General features: G+C 51.1%; 4 non-coding genes and 3 pseudogenes across 4 annotated transcripts; all 7 read left to right on the top strand.

Annotated features, from left to right (window-relative positions):
* The first annotated feature begins 214 nt into the window (after window positions 1-214).
* On the top strand, window positions 215-329 carry LOC123724938 (U5 spliceosomal RNA). Its single transcript, XR_006757415.1, has one exon. It is a non-coding gene; the product is annotated as a U5 spliceosomal RNA (small nuclear RNA).
* Window positions 330-6077: 5748 nt separating this feature from the next.
* LOC123724695 (uncharacterized) lies at window positions 6078-6258 on the top strand (annotated as a pseudogene).
* Window positions 6259-6673: 415 nt separating this feature from the next.
* On the top strand, window positions 6674-6788 carry LOC123724937 (U5 spliceosomal RNA). The gene has a single exon (XR_006757414.1). It is a non-coding gene; the product is annotated as a U5 spliceosomal RNA (small nuclear RNA).
* A 2565-nt stretch (window positions 6789-9353) lies between these two features.
* LOC123730691 (uncharacterized) lies at window positions 9354-9532 on the top strand (annotated as a pseudogene).
* Window positions 9533-10008: 476 nt separating this feature from the next.
* LOC123724935 (U5 spliceosomal RNA) lies at window positions 10009-10123 on the top strand. The gene has a single exon (XR_006757412.1). It is a non-coding gene; the product is annotated as a U5 spliceosomal RNA (small nuclear RNA).
* Window positions 10124-12718: 2595 nt separating this feature from the next.
* LOC123724696 (uncharacterized) lies at window positions 12719-12897 on the top strand (annotated as a pseudogene).
* Window positions 12898-13355: 458 nt separating this feature from the next.
* Window positions 13356-13470, top strand: LOC123724932 (U5 spliceosomal RNA). Its single transcript, XR_006757409.2, has one exon. It is a non-coding gene; the product is annotated as a U5 spliceosomal RNA (small nuclear RNA).
* The last annotated feature ends 1396 nt before the right edge of the window (window positions 13471-14866 follow it).

Here is a 14866-nt window from a genome sequence, read left to right as displayed (position 1 = left end):
TGTGTGTGTCTCTGTCTGTTTTTGACCCCCCAAAAAAAATACAATCACTTCACCAGGATTGTCTGTCTGTCTCTCTGTCTGTCTGTCTGTCTGTGACTTTTTACCCACAGCCCTCGAAAACTTGGAAGAGTGGGTTCGGGGACCACCCGCGGGGACCCGGCCTAGAGTGCACAGTGTGTGTCTCGGGCCCCGACCTCTGACTTCCATACGACTCTGGTTTGTTTCTCTTCATTACGCACAAGCCTTTCGCCTTTTACTAAAGACTTCCGTGGAGAGGAACACTTACGAGTTCAACGTATTTTTGGAAGGGCTTTGCTTCTGGCAGAGCCCGGTATCTTGTTTCAAGAGAAATTGACAGAGATGACGCCGAGGCTTTTTGCTCAGGCGTTTGACTTGAAGCCGGCTGACCGACCGACCGACCGACCGACCGGCGTATTTTTCCACTCAAAGTAGTCGCTCGGGCAATTGAGTTCAAGCCCGACGATGACTGGCTTATTTGCCGGGCATTGAACAAATAGTCGCACTAGGCTTAAAGAGCTAGTGACTTAAAGACGCATTAGCGACTTGAAAAAAAAAAACACCTGCCTGTCACCAGGGAAGCGTTGGGTGGGGAGGAGCCAACTTTTTCCAAACCGATGAGGTCTGCCGAGACCCCCGGGGGCCCGGCGGTTGCAGGGGTCAATTTGTGGGTTATCGCTTCTCGGCCTTTTGGCTCAGATCAAGCTTGGTACCGAGGTGCCCCAGAGCTCGCTGAGTCAAAAGGTCGACGACAGGAGAGCGGTAAGTTTTTTTTTTGATTTCTTGGGTATTGTATCTCGGCCATTTTGTTCTTTGTTTATCTTTTTAGGGTTTTTTTTCCCTTTCTGAGAAGGAAGCAAGAGAGGAGTCGAGGGCGCCAATCTCCTAGCAGAGATGGCGCAAAATACATCATACAGGTCGGTCCCTGTGATCGGGCTTGCAAACACGGTTCGTTTTTCGTGGAAGAACAAGGAGTTGGATCCGTTTGGACGGGAAACATTTGGAAGGACTATCTTGATTGGAATCTTCAAGCTGTCAGTTAAGGACGTGTTTTGCCTACAAGGGAACTCATTGGAAGGAGCTTTTGACGTGGCATTACACACAGAAGAAAAACACAATGAGGTACTAAGAAAGGCGAAAGCAGTGGGAGGCACGAAGCCAATGTGCAATTATGAGGTGACCAGCCTTGCGAGGAATAATTACAGGGTTGTAACTGTAAACATGTACAATCCGTATGTCAAAGATGAGGAGGTGAGGGCCTTTCTGGGGAGATATATGGATAATGTCTCCTCAGCAAGGGCCCTCAAAGATTCACTTGGATTTTGGAATGGTAGAAGGGGTTTCCAGGCCCTCCTCAGGGAGGACCCGAAGGGGCTGGGTGGCTACCTTCATCCCCCGGCAATGTTCTCCCTGGGGGCTGACAGGGGGACATTATTTTATGACACGTCAGCCCCCGTTTTGCAGGCGCTGTATGGCCTACGGTCATATCCTAGCCTCGTGCAGCACGAGAAAATGCAGATTTTGTGGATCTGGAGAGCACGAGGCTAGGGACTGTGACGAGCCGAAGGCGTGCCACGGGTGTGGCTCATCCGCACACCTGTGGCGGGGATGCCCGGCTCGTCAGCGGTCATACGCGTCTGCAGCTGGAGGGGGGACAGGAGCGGGGGATGGGGGAAGAAGAGGAGGGGGAGGAGGCCAAGAACAAGACCCGACTACAGGCCCAGAGGTGAAGGCCTCAAAGGAGGAGGGAAGAGCGGCAGCAGGAAGAGATGGAGATGGCAAGGGAGCAGGAGAACCAGGAGGAGAGAAAGGAAAGGAAGCAGGAAGAAGCAAGGAAGTGGAGGAGCCAGAGAGAGCAGCAGAGGAGGAAGAGGTGGGGAAGAAGGAGACGGCGGAAGGACCAGAAGACGAGGAGGAGGGGGAGGGTGGGAGGGAGGGAGTGGGGGGACAGCATAACATCAAGTGCCCTAGTGGAGGAGATGAGGGGAATGGTGGAGGAGCTGGGGGGGAGGGGGGGTGGTGTTTCCCCGCTACACCAAACACCGAAAAAAAAGAAAGGGAAAAGGAAGGGGGGCTCGGAGGACAGCGAGAGGGGGGAGGGGGTGGCCAAACGAGCGATGGGGCTGGGAGAAAAATCTGTGTCCTCGCTGGCTTCCCCAGCCCCTCAACTCCAGGGGGTTGTGGAACAACCCAACAAGGATGAGGGGGGGACGCTGTTCTTGATTGAGGACATGGGCTCTCCCACTCTCTTCCCAACAAGTTACGAGGAGGGGGAAGTGGAGGAGGTGGGGGGTCAACCCAGGGTACAGGAAACTCAGAGGCCAAACACCATTCCATCATCCTGGATTGGTGGGATGGAGGAAGACGGGGGGACGTCGGGAGTGCGGAGGGAGTCCCCGCCGGTGGAGATGGAGCAGGGGAGCATCGGGTGAGCCTCCTGTTTTTGTTTTCATTGGGTTTAGTATTTGGGTGATGTTAGGTTGTTTTGTATTGATTTTAATTTAATTTTCTTTCAAGATGATTACTTTTGTTAGCTTAAATGTAAGAGGGTTAAGGGATGTTGTTAAGAGGAGGGCGGTGTTTAGTTTTCTAGAAGGGGTGGGTTTTGATTTCTGTTTTCTACAGGAGGTTCACCTGAGGGATGGTGGGGATGTCAATAGGTTTAGAAGGGAGTGGGACAAGGGAGAGTCGGTTTGGGGGATCGGGGGAGTGCACTCATCGGGGGTAGGGATTTTGTGTGGGCACAGAGATGTAAAGGTGGAGGGTTCTTTTGTGGTTATGCAGGGGAGGGTTATGGGGATGGATGTCACTTTTAGGGATAGTAGGTATAGGTTAGTGGTGGTGTATGGGCCACAGGTGGCGGCAGACAGGAGGGAGATGGTGGACTGTCTGACGCCCCTGTGTGTTACAAATAGGCACTTAGTGATAGGGGGGGATTTTAATATAGATTTAGGGGTAGGGGGTGATAGTAGTGCAGGCTCCATCACCGGGCTTATGGCTTGCCATGGTCTGGTTGATGGAGGCCTGCACACTACTCCGACAATGGCGGGTCCCACATGGCGCAACTCTCGGGGGGTTGCGCGGAGGCTCGACTATATTTTTCTATCTAGGTCTTTGGGTCAGTTGTCTGGGCGGCTGTTGCCTGTTTTCTTCTCAGATCACGACGGGGTGCTCCTGCAGGTGGGGCCGCCAGTCTGCCTCTTCGGTAGGGGGTACTGGAAATTAGATCGGGATGTGCTGGAGGAGCAAGCTTTCGTCGACACCTTTTTTGGTTTCTTTCGGAGGCTTGAAGGCCTCCGGTCCATGTGCGAGGGGGTGTTAGAGTGGTGGGATTTAGTGAAGGTAAGGATTAGGGCTTTTATAATAGGATATTGTAAGAGGAAAAAAAGGGAGGAAAGGAGGGAGGTGGATCGTATCCAAAGGTTGCTCGAACTCGAGTACGAGGCAGGCAACCTCGGCGGGTCGATTGACTGGGAGAGATCCACTGACCTGAAGGCGCAGCTCAGGGAGCTGCAGGAGCGGAAGGCTCGAGCTTTCCTGGAGCGTGCGCATAATGGCTTTCTAGAACATAATGAGACTTGTTCCGCTATGTTCTTTAAGTCGGTTAGGGGCAGACAGAGTAGGAAGATAATGCATGGGGTGAGGAAAGAAGATGGTAGCATAGTTAGAAAACCGGAGGAAATGGTCAGGGTAACAACTGATCATTTCCGAGGTTTATTTAAAGACAGGGTAATAGATGTAGAGCAGGGAAATGTGTTTTTAGAACACTTGTCCCGGCGATTGCCGGAGGACATTAGAGATGTGATGGAGGCTCAGATCTCCCTCGAGGAGGTTGAGAGCGCTCTCAGGAGGATGGGAAAAGGGAAGGTGCCTGGGATGGATGGGCTGCCGGCCGAGTTTTACCTCAAGTTTTGGGGTATACTTGGACCAGTGGTCCTCGAAGTCTTGAAGGCCATCCTTGAGACGGGGGTCCCGGGGGGATCAATGGCTGTTGGGGTGCTGTCACTTCTTTACAAGAAGGGGGAAGTAACTGACCTTGGCAACTGGCGGCCGTTGACCATGCTGTGCGTAGACTATAAGTTGTTAGCAAAGGTCTTAGCGGACCGGTTACGCACAGCCCTTCCCTACGTCATCCATGAGGATCAGACGTGCGGGGTAGAGGGCCGCTCGATTAGATGGAACCTACAGTTGATTAGGGACTCCATCGCTTGGGTAGAAGATAGAGGGCTGCCTTTAATGGTAGCAGCGCTAGATCAGGCGAAAGCCTTTGATCGCGTGAATAGATCTTTTCTATTCAGGGTGTTAGGTAGATTAGGATTTGGGGAAAAGTTTATAGGATGGATCCGTACTTTATATGTCGGAGCGGGGTGCCGGATTAGCGTTAACAGTCACTTAGGTGACGTTTTTGACCTCTCGTCTGGGGTCAGGCAGGGATGCCCGCTCTCGGCTCTCCTTTTCGTTCTGTACATGGAGCCTCTGGGGGCTGCCATTAGGGCAGACACAGGGGTGGAGGGCTTGCTGATTCCTGGAAGTGGCGGTCTCCGTGTAAAGTTGACCCAGTACGCCGACGACACCTCCTTGCTGCTTTGCAAGGACTCGTGCCTGATGAGGTCCCTTGCCATCATTGGGGATTTCACCCGAGCGTCGGGGGCGGTTCTTAACCATGCGAAGTCTTCCGTTAAGTTTTTTGGAAGATGGAGTGGTAGGACGGATGTGCCCGGAGGGTTATCTCTCTGTAACGGGGCCCTGAGGATACTCGGGGTCCATTTTGAGACCTCCGGCTCAGCAACGCTGAACTGGAACATGGGCATCGCAGTGGTACAGAGGAAGCTAGCGATGTGGAGGGCTAGGTCTTTGTCCTTTTTAGGCAAGGTCCTGGTTCTCAAGGTGGATATATTGCCATCTCTATTGTACTTGGCGTACATCTACCCATTGCCTGCTAGTCTGAGGAGGCCTCTAGTGAGGCTGGTGTTTCAGTTCATGTGGGGTGGCAGGTACGAGTGGGTCGCCAGGGCACGCATGCTCTGTCCCATTGGGGAGGGAGGTAGGGGGGTACCACATCTCCCCCTCAAGCTGGACGCAATTTTTGTTTCTTTTTTGTTGACGGAGCTTGCTCAGCCAGTAATACACCCGTCCGGTTACCTCCTGCGGGTGTTCTTCTCGTATCAGGCGAGAAGCGTAATGGTGTGGTCTAACACGGGTCCTCGGGCGGAACAGCTGCCGTGGCACTTTGGCCATGCGGCCAAGTGGCTGCGTGCGCACCCCGAGGTTGAAGTCGCCCGAGTAGGTTTAGATCACAGGCACCTGTACGAGGAGGTCAGACGGGCAGTAAGTCCAGCACCTGTAGTGGGCATCCCGGAAGTGGTCTGGGAGGGAGTGCAGGCGCGGGGTCTGGACAACAGGCTCAAGGACCTGAATTGGTTGAGCCTCCACAAGTGTTTGCCGGTGCGCTCCACCATGTACCAGCATAGCTTGGCGCGATCCCCCACCTGCCCAAGAACTTCTTGTGGAAGGGAGGAGACTGTGCGCCATGTCTTTTGGGACTGTGCCATTGCCGGAGTAGTATGGGCGAAGGCACGGGTGTTGTTAGGAAGGGTTAGAGGTGATTTTGTGTTGACTTGGGCTAGGTTAGAGAGAGGTGTAGGGAGAGCGAGGGGGACGGATAGGGATAGGTTTCTGCTCTGGCTTCTCATGAGCCTCTTTAAGCGGGGGCTGTGGGAAGCCAGGCAGAACATGGTCAAGACAGGGAGAGATTGGGGGGTGGAAGGAATAGTGAGGAGGGTGGAAGGTGATTTGAGGGGGAGGATGAAGAGGGAGGAGAGGAAGTGGGGGCAGCACGCTGCCCGGGAGAGATGGAAGGGGGGATTAGGGCTGGGGTTATTTTAGAATAGGGACGGGAAGATAGGGAAAGGTAGTGTGTAGGATGACGGGGAGGGATGATGCTCCCCTGAGTTTTTTGTTTGGGTTTTATTTTGTTTTTGGAATACAAATGCCAATATTATTTGAATTAGAATGAAAATTATGATTTTGTAAAGTATGAACTGTATTGACGGTAATAAATTATTTTTTCTCAAAAAATAAAAAAAATCTGTTCTTATCAGTTTAATATCTGATACGTCCCCCATCGGGGGACTACATATTAAATGGATTTTTCGAACAGGGAGTCGGAAATGGGGCTTGCTCCGTCCGCTCCACGCATCGACCCGGTATTGCAGTACCTCCGGGAACGGTGCAACACTTTTCTCCCATTGTCAAGGAAAAAGAAATACACAAAGCTATGTAAAACAGCTAGCAGAAGAAGAGAAGGAATGAAAAAAGAAGAATCATCCAAACTGAAACAAGGGCGAAGCCCCCTTCATGGGGTCCCCCGTTTTCCCGCCATTTTACTTAAAAAAATAGAAATAAAAAAATTGGCCAGGATTGTGTGTGTGTGTGTGTGTGTGTGTGTGTGTGTGTGTGTGTCTCTGTCTGTTTTTGACCCCCCCAAAAAAATACAATCACTTCACCAGGATTGTCTGTCTGTCTGTCTGTCTGTGACTTTTTACCCACAGCCCTCGAAAACTTGGAAGAGTGGGTTCGGGGACCACCCGCGGGGACCCGGCCTAGAGTGCACAGTGTGTGTCTCGGGCCCCGACCTCTGACTTCCATACGACTCTGGTTTGTTTCTCTTCATTACGCACAAGCCTTTCGCCTTTTACTAAAGACTTCCGTGGAGAGGAACACTTACGAGTTCAACGTATTTTTGGAAGGGCTTTGCTTCTGGCAGAGCCCGGTATCTTGTTTCAAGAGAAATTGACAGAGATGACGCCGAGGCTTTTTGCTCAGGCGTTTGACTTGAAGCCGGCTGACCGACCGACCGACCGACCGACCGACCGGCGTATTTTTCCACTCAAAGTAGTCGCTCGGGCAATTGAGTTCAAGTCCGACGATGACTGGCTTATTTGCCGGGCATTGAACAAATAGTCGCACTAGGCTTAAAGAGCTAGTGACTTAAAGACGCATTAGCGACTTGAAAAAAAAAAACACCTGCCTGTCACCAGGGAAGCGTTGGGTGGGGAGGAGCCAACTTTTTCCAAACCGATGAGGTCTGCCGAGACCCCCGGGGGCCCGGCGGGTGCAGGGGTCAATTTGTGGGTTATCGCTTCTCGGCCTTTTGGCTCAGATCAAGCTTGGTACCGAGGTGCCCCAGAGCCCGCTGAGCCAAAAGGTCGAAGGAAGGCAGGAGGGAGGAAAGTTTGTTGTTTTTGGTTTTTTGAGACACGGTTGGTGTATTTTGCCGCTCTTTTCAGTTTTTACTTTTTTGGAGGAAAAGCAGGAGCGGAGGAGAGTGTACTACAGGGAGGCCAGTCCCTAGGATGGGGCTGGCGAATACGGTGCGCTTTTCCTGGAGGGATAAGGCGATGGATCCACTGGACAGAGACGCTTTTGGGAGGACTATCCTGATCGGTATCCTTGGGCTGAAGGTGGAGGAAGTGTTCTGCCTACAAGAAAACCCATTGGAGGGTGCATATGATGTGGCATTGCATACGGAGAAAAAGCACGACGAGATTCTCAGAAAGGTGAGAGAAGTGGAAAAGGAGAAGCCGATGTCCCATTACGTGGTGACTAGCTTGGCGAGGAGCAATTTCCGAGTGGTTAACGTGAACATTTACAACCCTTACGTTAAGGACGAGGAGGTGAGGGCCTTTCTGGGGAGATACATGGATGGTGTCTCCTCAGGAAGGCACCTCAAAGATTCCCTGGGCTTTTGGACCGGGAGGAGGGGTTTCCAGGCCCTCCTAAGAGAGGACCCAAATGGATTGGGTGGATACCTCCATCCTCCGGCGATGTTCTCCTTGGGGGCTGACCGGGGGACGTTGCATTATGCCCGTCAGCCTCCGTTCTGCAGGCGTTGTATGGCCTATGGTCATATCCTCGCCTCGTGCAGCACAAAAAAGTGTAGGTATTGTGGATCTACGGAGCACGAGGCGAGGGACTGTGACGCGCCGAAGGCATGTCACGGGTGTGGCATGCTGACGCACCTGTGGCGTGAATGCCCGGCGCGTCAGAGGTCATACGCGTCTGCAGCAGGGGGGGGAGCGAGAGCCGTGGATGGGGGAAGAAGAGGAGGGGACAAAGAGCCAGGAACAGGAACGGAGGAAAGGGACGCACGGCGGGAGAAGGAAAGAACGACAGCAGGAGCAGAAGAAGAAAAGGAAGAAGTGGATACGGTGGAATCGGAGGGGCGGGAGGCTGAAGGAGAGGAGGAGCAGGAGGCTGAAGGAGAGAAGGAGCAGGAGGAGGAAGGAGATAAGAGAGTGGAGGGGTCGGAGAAGACAGCGGTGGAGAAGGAGACGGAGAAGGAAACAGAGAGGGAGGAGATAGAGAAGACGGCGGTGGAGAAGAAAGAGACAGAAAGGAAGGAGACAGGGAAGAAGGTGGTGGAGAAGAAAGAGACAGAAAGGAAGGAGACAGGGAAGAAGGTGGTGGAGAAGAAAGAGACAGAAAGGAAGGAGACAGGGAAGAAGGTGGTGGAGAAGAAAGAGACAGAAAGGAAGGAGACAGGGAAGAAGGTGGTGGAGAAGAAAGAAACAGAAAGGGAGGAGAAAGAGAAGGCAGTGGTGGCGGGACCAGTAGGAGAAGGAGTGAAGGAGTGGGGGGACAGTAAAGAGGTGAGATCACGGGTGGAGGAGCTGAGGGAGATGGTGGGGGGGCTGCCGGACAATATGAACAAAGCGAGGGGGGGGCTGACGGACGCAGAAAGGGATGTTCCCTGGCTGCGTCCTCCACCTATAAAGAGGCCAAAGAAGGGGGAGCGACCGGACAGCAGGAGGAAGAAGGGTGGTAAAAGGGGGGTGGGGGAAGGGCAGGAAGGAGAGGTTGCAGGGCCCTCGTGGGCTCCCTCTTCTTCATGTTCTTTTACACCCCTGGCAGAGCTGGACCTACCAGGCATGGCCAAGGAATGGGGAATGGAGGAAGGAGAAAGTTTCCTGTTTGGGGACATGGGGTGCTCGAGCCGGAGCCCGGAGGAGGGGGTGGTGGATTTGAGTGGGGGGCACAAGACACAGAGTGTGGGTGTGCCGGGTATTGGTGGTGTTTCCAGGGGAGAGGGGATGGCGGCCGACGGGGGAGCGTCAGGAGTGGAGAGGGCGTCCCCGTCGGTCGGGATGGGGTGAGTTTTTCTTTGATTTTTTGGTGTGGGTTTTGGTTTGTAGATGGGAAGGGGAGGGAAAATGCTCCCATGACTTTTGGTTTTTGGGTTTGGTTATTATTGAATAGTTTTGAAATGTTTAATGGAATTTGTGTTTGAATTGATTGATTTGTATAAGATTTTTGTTGGGTTTTGAACGTAATAAATATATTTTATTAAAAAAAAAAAAAATCTGTTCTTATCAGTTTAATATCTGATACGTCCCCCATCGGGGGACTACATATTAAATGGATTTTTCGAACAGGGAGTCGGAAATGGGGCTTGCTCCGTCCGCTCCACGCATCGACCCGGTATTGCAGTACCTCCGGGAACGGTGCAACACTTTTCTCCCATTGTCAAGGAAAAAGAAATACACAAAGCTATGTAAAACAGCTAGCAGAAGAAGAGAAGGAATGAAAAAAGAAGAATCATCCAAACTGAAACAAGGGCGAAGCCCCCTTCATGGGGGTCCCCCGTTTTCCCGCCATTTTACTTAAAAAAAAAATAATAAACAAACAAACAAAAAAATTGGCCAGGATTGTGTGTGTGTGTGTGTGTGTGTGTGTGTGTGTGTGTGTGTGTGTGTGTGTGTGTGTCTCTGTCTGTTTTTGACCCCCCCAAAAAAATACAATCACTTCACCAGGATTGTCTGTCTGTCTGTCTGTCTGTCTGTCTGTCTGTCTGTCTGTCTGTCTGTCTGTGACTTTTTACCCACAGCCCTCGAAAACTTGGAAGAGTGGGTTCGGGGACCACCTGCGGGGACCCGGCCTAGAGTGCACAGTGTGTGTCTCGGGCCCCGACCTCTGACTTCCATACGACTCTGGTTTGTTTCTCTTCATTACGCACAAGCCTTTCGCCTTTTACTAAAGACTTCCGTGGAGAGGAACACTTACGAGTTCAACGTATTTTTGGAAGGGCTTTGCTTCTGGCAGAGCCCGGTATCTTGTTTCAAGAGAAATTGACAGAGATGACGCCGAGGCTTTTTGTTCAGGCGTTTGACTTGAAGCCGGCTGACCGACCGACCGACCGACCGACCGACCGGCGTATTTTTCCACTCAAAGTAGTCGCTCGGGCAATTGAGTTCAAGCCCGACGATGACTGGCTTATTTGCCGGGCATTGAACAAATAGTCGCACTAGGCTTAAAGAGCTAGTGACTTAAAGACGCATTAGCGACTTGAAAAAAAAAACCACCTGCCTGTCACCAGGGAAGCGTTGGGTGGGGAGGAGCCAACTTTTTCCAAACCGATGAGGTCTGCCGAGACCCCCGGGGGCCCGGCGGGTGCAGGGGTCAATTTGTGGGTTATCGCTTCTCGGCCTTTTGGCTCAGATCAAGCTTGGTACCGAGGTGCCCCAGAGCCCGCTGAGCCAAAAGGTCGAAGGAAGGCAGGAGGGAGGAAAGTTTGTTGTTTTTGGTTTTTTGAGACACGGTTGGTGTATTTTGCCGCTCTTTTCAGTTTTTACTTTTTTGGAGGAAAAGCAGGAGCGGAGGAGAGTGCGCCAAGCTCCTTGCGGAGATGGCGCAAAATACTACAGGGAGGCCAGTCCCTAGGATGGGGCTGGCGAATACGGTGCGCTTTTCCTGGAGGGATAAGGCGATGGATCCACTGGACAGAGACGCTTTTGGGAGGACTATCCTGATCGGTATCCTTGGGCTGAAGGTGGAGGAAGTGTTCTGCCTACAAGAAAACCCATTGGAGGGTGCATATGATGTGGCATTGCATACGGAGAAAAAGCACGACGAGATTCTCAGAAAGGTGAGAGAAGTGGAAAAGGAGAAGCCGATGTCCCATTACGTGGTGACTAGCTTGGCGAGGAGCAATTTCCGAGTGGTTAACGTGAACATTTACAACCCTTACGTTAAGGACGAGGAGGTGAGGGCCTTTCTGGGGAGATACATGGATGGTGTCTCCTCAGGAAGGCACCTCAAAGATTCCCTGGGCTTTTGGACCGGGAGGAGGGGTTTCCAGGCCCTCCTAAGAGAGGACCCAAATGGATTGGGTGGATACCTCCATCCTCCGGCGATGTTCTCCTTGGGGGCTGACCGGGGGACGTTGCATTATGCCCGTCAGCCTCCGTTCTGCAGGCGTTGTATGGCCTATGGTCATATCCTCGCCTCGTGCAGCACAAAAAAGTGTAGGTATTGTGGATCTACGGAGCACGAGGCGAGGGACTGTGACGCGCCGAAGGCATGTCACGGGTGTGGCATGCTGACGCACCTGTGGCGTGAATGCCCGGCGCGTCAGAGGTCATACGCGTCTGCAGCAGGGGGGGGAGCAAGAGCCGGGGATGGGGGAAGAAGAGGAGGGGACAAAGAGCCAGGAACAGGAACGGAGGAAAGGGACGCACGGCGGGAGAAGGAAAGAACGACAGCAGGAGCAGAAGAAGAAAAGGAAGAAGTGGACACGGTGGAATCGGAGGGGCGGGAGGCTGAAGGAGAGGAGGAGCAGGAGGCTGAAGGAGAGAAGGAGCAGGAGGAGGAAGGAGATAAGAGAGTGGAGGGGTCGGAGAAGACAGCGGTGGAGAAGGAGACGGAGAAGGAAACAGAGAGGGAGGAGATAGAGAAGACGGCGGTGGAGAAGAAAGAGACAGAAAGGAAGGAGACAGGGAAGAAGGTGGTGGAGAAGAAAGAGACAGAAAGGAAGGAGACAGGGAAGAAGGTGGTGGAGAAGAAAGAGACAGAAAGGAAGGAGACAGGGAAGAAGGTGGTGGAGAAGAAAGAGACAGAAAGGAAGGAGACAGGGAAGAAGGTGGTGGAGAAGAAAGAAACAGAAAGGGAGGAGAAAGAGAAGGCAGTGGTGGCGGGACCAGTAGGAGAAGGAGTGAAGGAGTGGGGGGACAGTAAAGAGGTGAGATCACGGGTGGAGGAGCTGAGGGAGATGGTGGGGGGGCTGCCGGACAATATGAACAAAGCGAGGGGGGGGCTGACGGACGCAGAAAGGGATGTTCCCTGGCTGCGTCCTCCACCTATAAAGAGGCCAAAGAAGGGGGAGCGACCGGACAGCAGGAGGAAGAAGGGTGGTAAAAGGGGGGTGGGGGAAGGGCAGGAAGGAGAGGTTGCAGGGCCCTCGTGGGCTCCCTCTTCTTCATGTTCTTTTACACCCCTGGCAGAGCTGGACCTACCAGGCATGGCCAAGGAATGGGGAATGGAGGAAGGAGAAAGTTTCCTGTTTGGGGACATGGGGTGCTCGAGCCGGAGCCCGGAGGAGGGGGTGGTGGATTTGAGTGGGGGGCACAAGACACAGAGTGTGGGTGTGCCGGGTATTGGTGGTGTTTCCAGGGGAGAGGGGATGGCGGCCGACGGGGGAGCGTCAGGAGTGGAGAGGGCGTCCCCGTCGGTCGGGATGGGGTGAGTTTTTCTTTGATTTTTTGGTGTGGGTTTTGGTTTGTAGATGGGAAGGGGAGGGAAAATGCTCCCATGACTTTTGGTTTTTGGGTTTGGTTATTATTGAATAGTTTTGAAATGTTTAATGGAATTTGTGTTTGAATTGATTGATTTGTATAAGATTTTTGTTGGGTTTTGAACGTAATAAATATATTTTATAAAAATAAAAAAAAATCTGTTCTTATCAGTTTAATATCTGATACGTCCCCCATCGGGGGACTACATATTAAATGGATTTTTCGAACAGGGAGTCGGAAATGGGGCTTGCTCCGTCCGCTCCACGCATCGACCCGGTATTGCAGTACCTCCGGGAACGGTGCAACACTTTTCTCCCATTGTCAAGGAAAAAGAAATACACAAAGCTATGTAAAACAGCTAGCAGAAGAAGAGAAGGAATGAAAAAAGAAGAATCATCCAAACTGAAACAAGGGCGAAGCCCCCTTCATGGGGGTCCCCCGTTTTCCCGCCATTTTACTTAAAAAAAAAAAAATAAACAAACAAAAAAAAAAATTGGCCAGGATTGTGTGTGTGTGTGTGTGTGTGTGTGTGTGTGTGTGTGTGTGTGTGTCTCTGTCTGTTTTTGACCCCCCCAAAAAAATACAATCACTTCACCAGGATTGTCTGTCTGTCTGTCTGTCTGTCTGTCTGTCTGTCTGTCTGTCTGTGACTTTTTACCCACAGCCCTCGAAAACTTGGAAGAGTGGGTTCGGGGACCACCTGCGGGGACCCGGCCTAGAGTGCACAGTGTGTGTCTCGGGCCCCGACCTCTGACTTCCATACGACTCTGGTTTGTTTCTCTTCATTACGCACAAGCCTTTCGCCTTTTACTAAAGACTTCCGTGGAGAGGAACACTTACGAGTTCAACGTATTTTTGGAAGGGCTTTGCTTCTGGCAGAGCCCGGTATCTTGTTTCAAGAGAAATTGACAGAGATGACGCCGAGGCTTTTTGTTCAGGCGTTTGACTTGAAGCCGGCTGACCGACCGACCGACCGACCGACCGACCGGCGTATTTTTCCACTCAAAGTAGTCGCTCGGGCAATTGAGTTCAAGCCCGACGATGACTGGCTTATTTGCCGGGCATTGAACAAATAGTCGCACTAGGCTTAACCTCTTGGGGCTAGGTGGGACGCTAGCGTGCCACCTGTGGTGCACTCCATCAACAGCAGGTGCATTTCAAGAGCGGCAAATTTGAATCCAAATAAATGTCAAAATTCAAATTTTTCAAAAATACAACTATGTTACACCATTTGAAAGATAAACATCTCCTTAATCTAACCACGTTTTACGATTTCAAAAAGGTTTTACGGCGAAAGCATAAATTTAGAGTATGTTAGGACAGTACATTTACAAGAGTTGTGTGTAATGTTTTGTCAAGTCAAAGACAGGGTCACCAAAACCATAAAACCAGCTAAAATGATACACTAACCTTTTACAATCTCCATCAGATGACACTCCTAGGACATTATGTTAGACAATGCATGCATTTTTAGTTCTATCAAGTTCATATTTATATACAAAAACAGCGTTTTACTATGGCATTGATGTTGAGGAAATCGTTTCCCTCCAATAACCGGCAGTCAAGTCAGCGTCAGAAATTAAATAATTAAAATTAGAAAACATTGTTAAAATATTATATTGTCATTTAAAGAATTATAGATTTACATCTTTTGAACGCAATCAACTTGCCAGATTTAAAAATAACCTTACTGGGAAATCACACTTTGCAATAATCTGAGCACTGTGCCCAGAAAAATACGCGTTGCGATACAGACTAGACGTCATGTTGGGGAGATCTAAAATCGAAAATACTATGTAAATAATCCATTACCTTTGATTCTCTTCATCAGATGTCACTTCCAGGTATCACAGGTCCATAACGAATGTAGTTTTGTTCAAAAAAGCTCATCATTTATGTCCAAAAATCTCCGTCTCGTTAGCACATGATGTAAGCCAGCCGGACTTCTCGTCATGAACGAGGGGAAAAAATATATTTCCGTTCGTTCAAACATGTCAAACGTTGTATAGCATAAATCATTAGGGCCTTTTTTAACCAGAACATGAATAATATTCAAGGTGGACGAATGCATAGCCTTTTATAACGTATTGGAACGAGGGTACCCAACATGAAGTAGCGCGCCAGGTGTCTAATGGGACATCACCGTTCCATGGCTCTTGTTCGGTCAGATCTCCCTCCAGAAGACTCAAAACACTTTGTAAAGGCTGGTGACATCTAGTGGAAGCAATAGGAAGTGCCAAAATATTCCTAAACCCCTGTGTCTTTCAATGGGATAGCTT

The sequence above is a fragment of the Salmo salar genome, chromosome 10 (genome assembly GCF_965601325.2).
Source record: "Salmo salar chromosome 10, fSalSal1, whole genome shotgun sequence".
NCBI lineage: Eukaryota > Metazoa > Chordata > Actinopteri > Salmoniformes > Salmonidae > Salmo > Salmo salar.
This window is presented reverse-complemented; position numbering and strand designations above follow the sequence as displayed.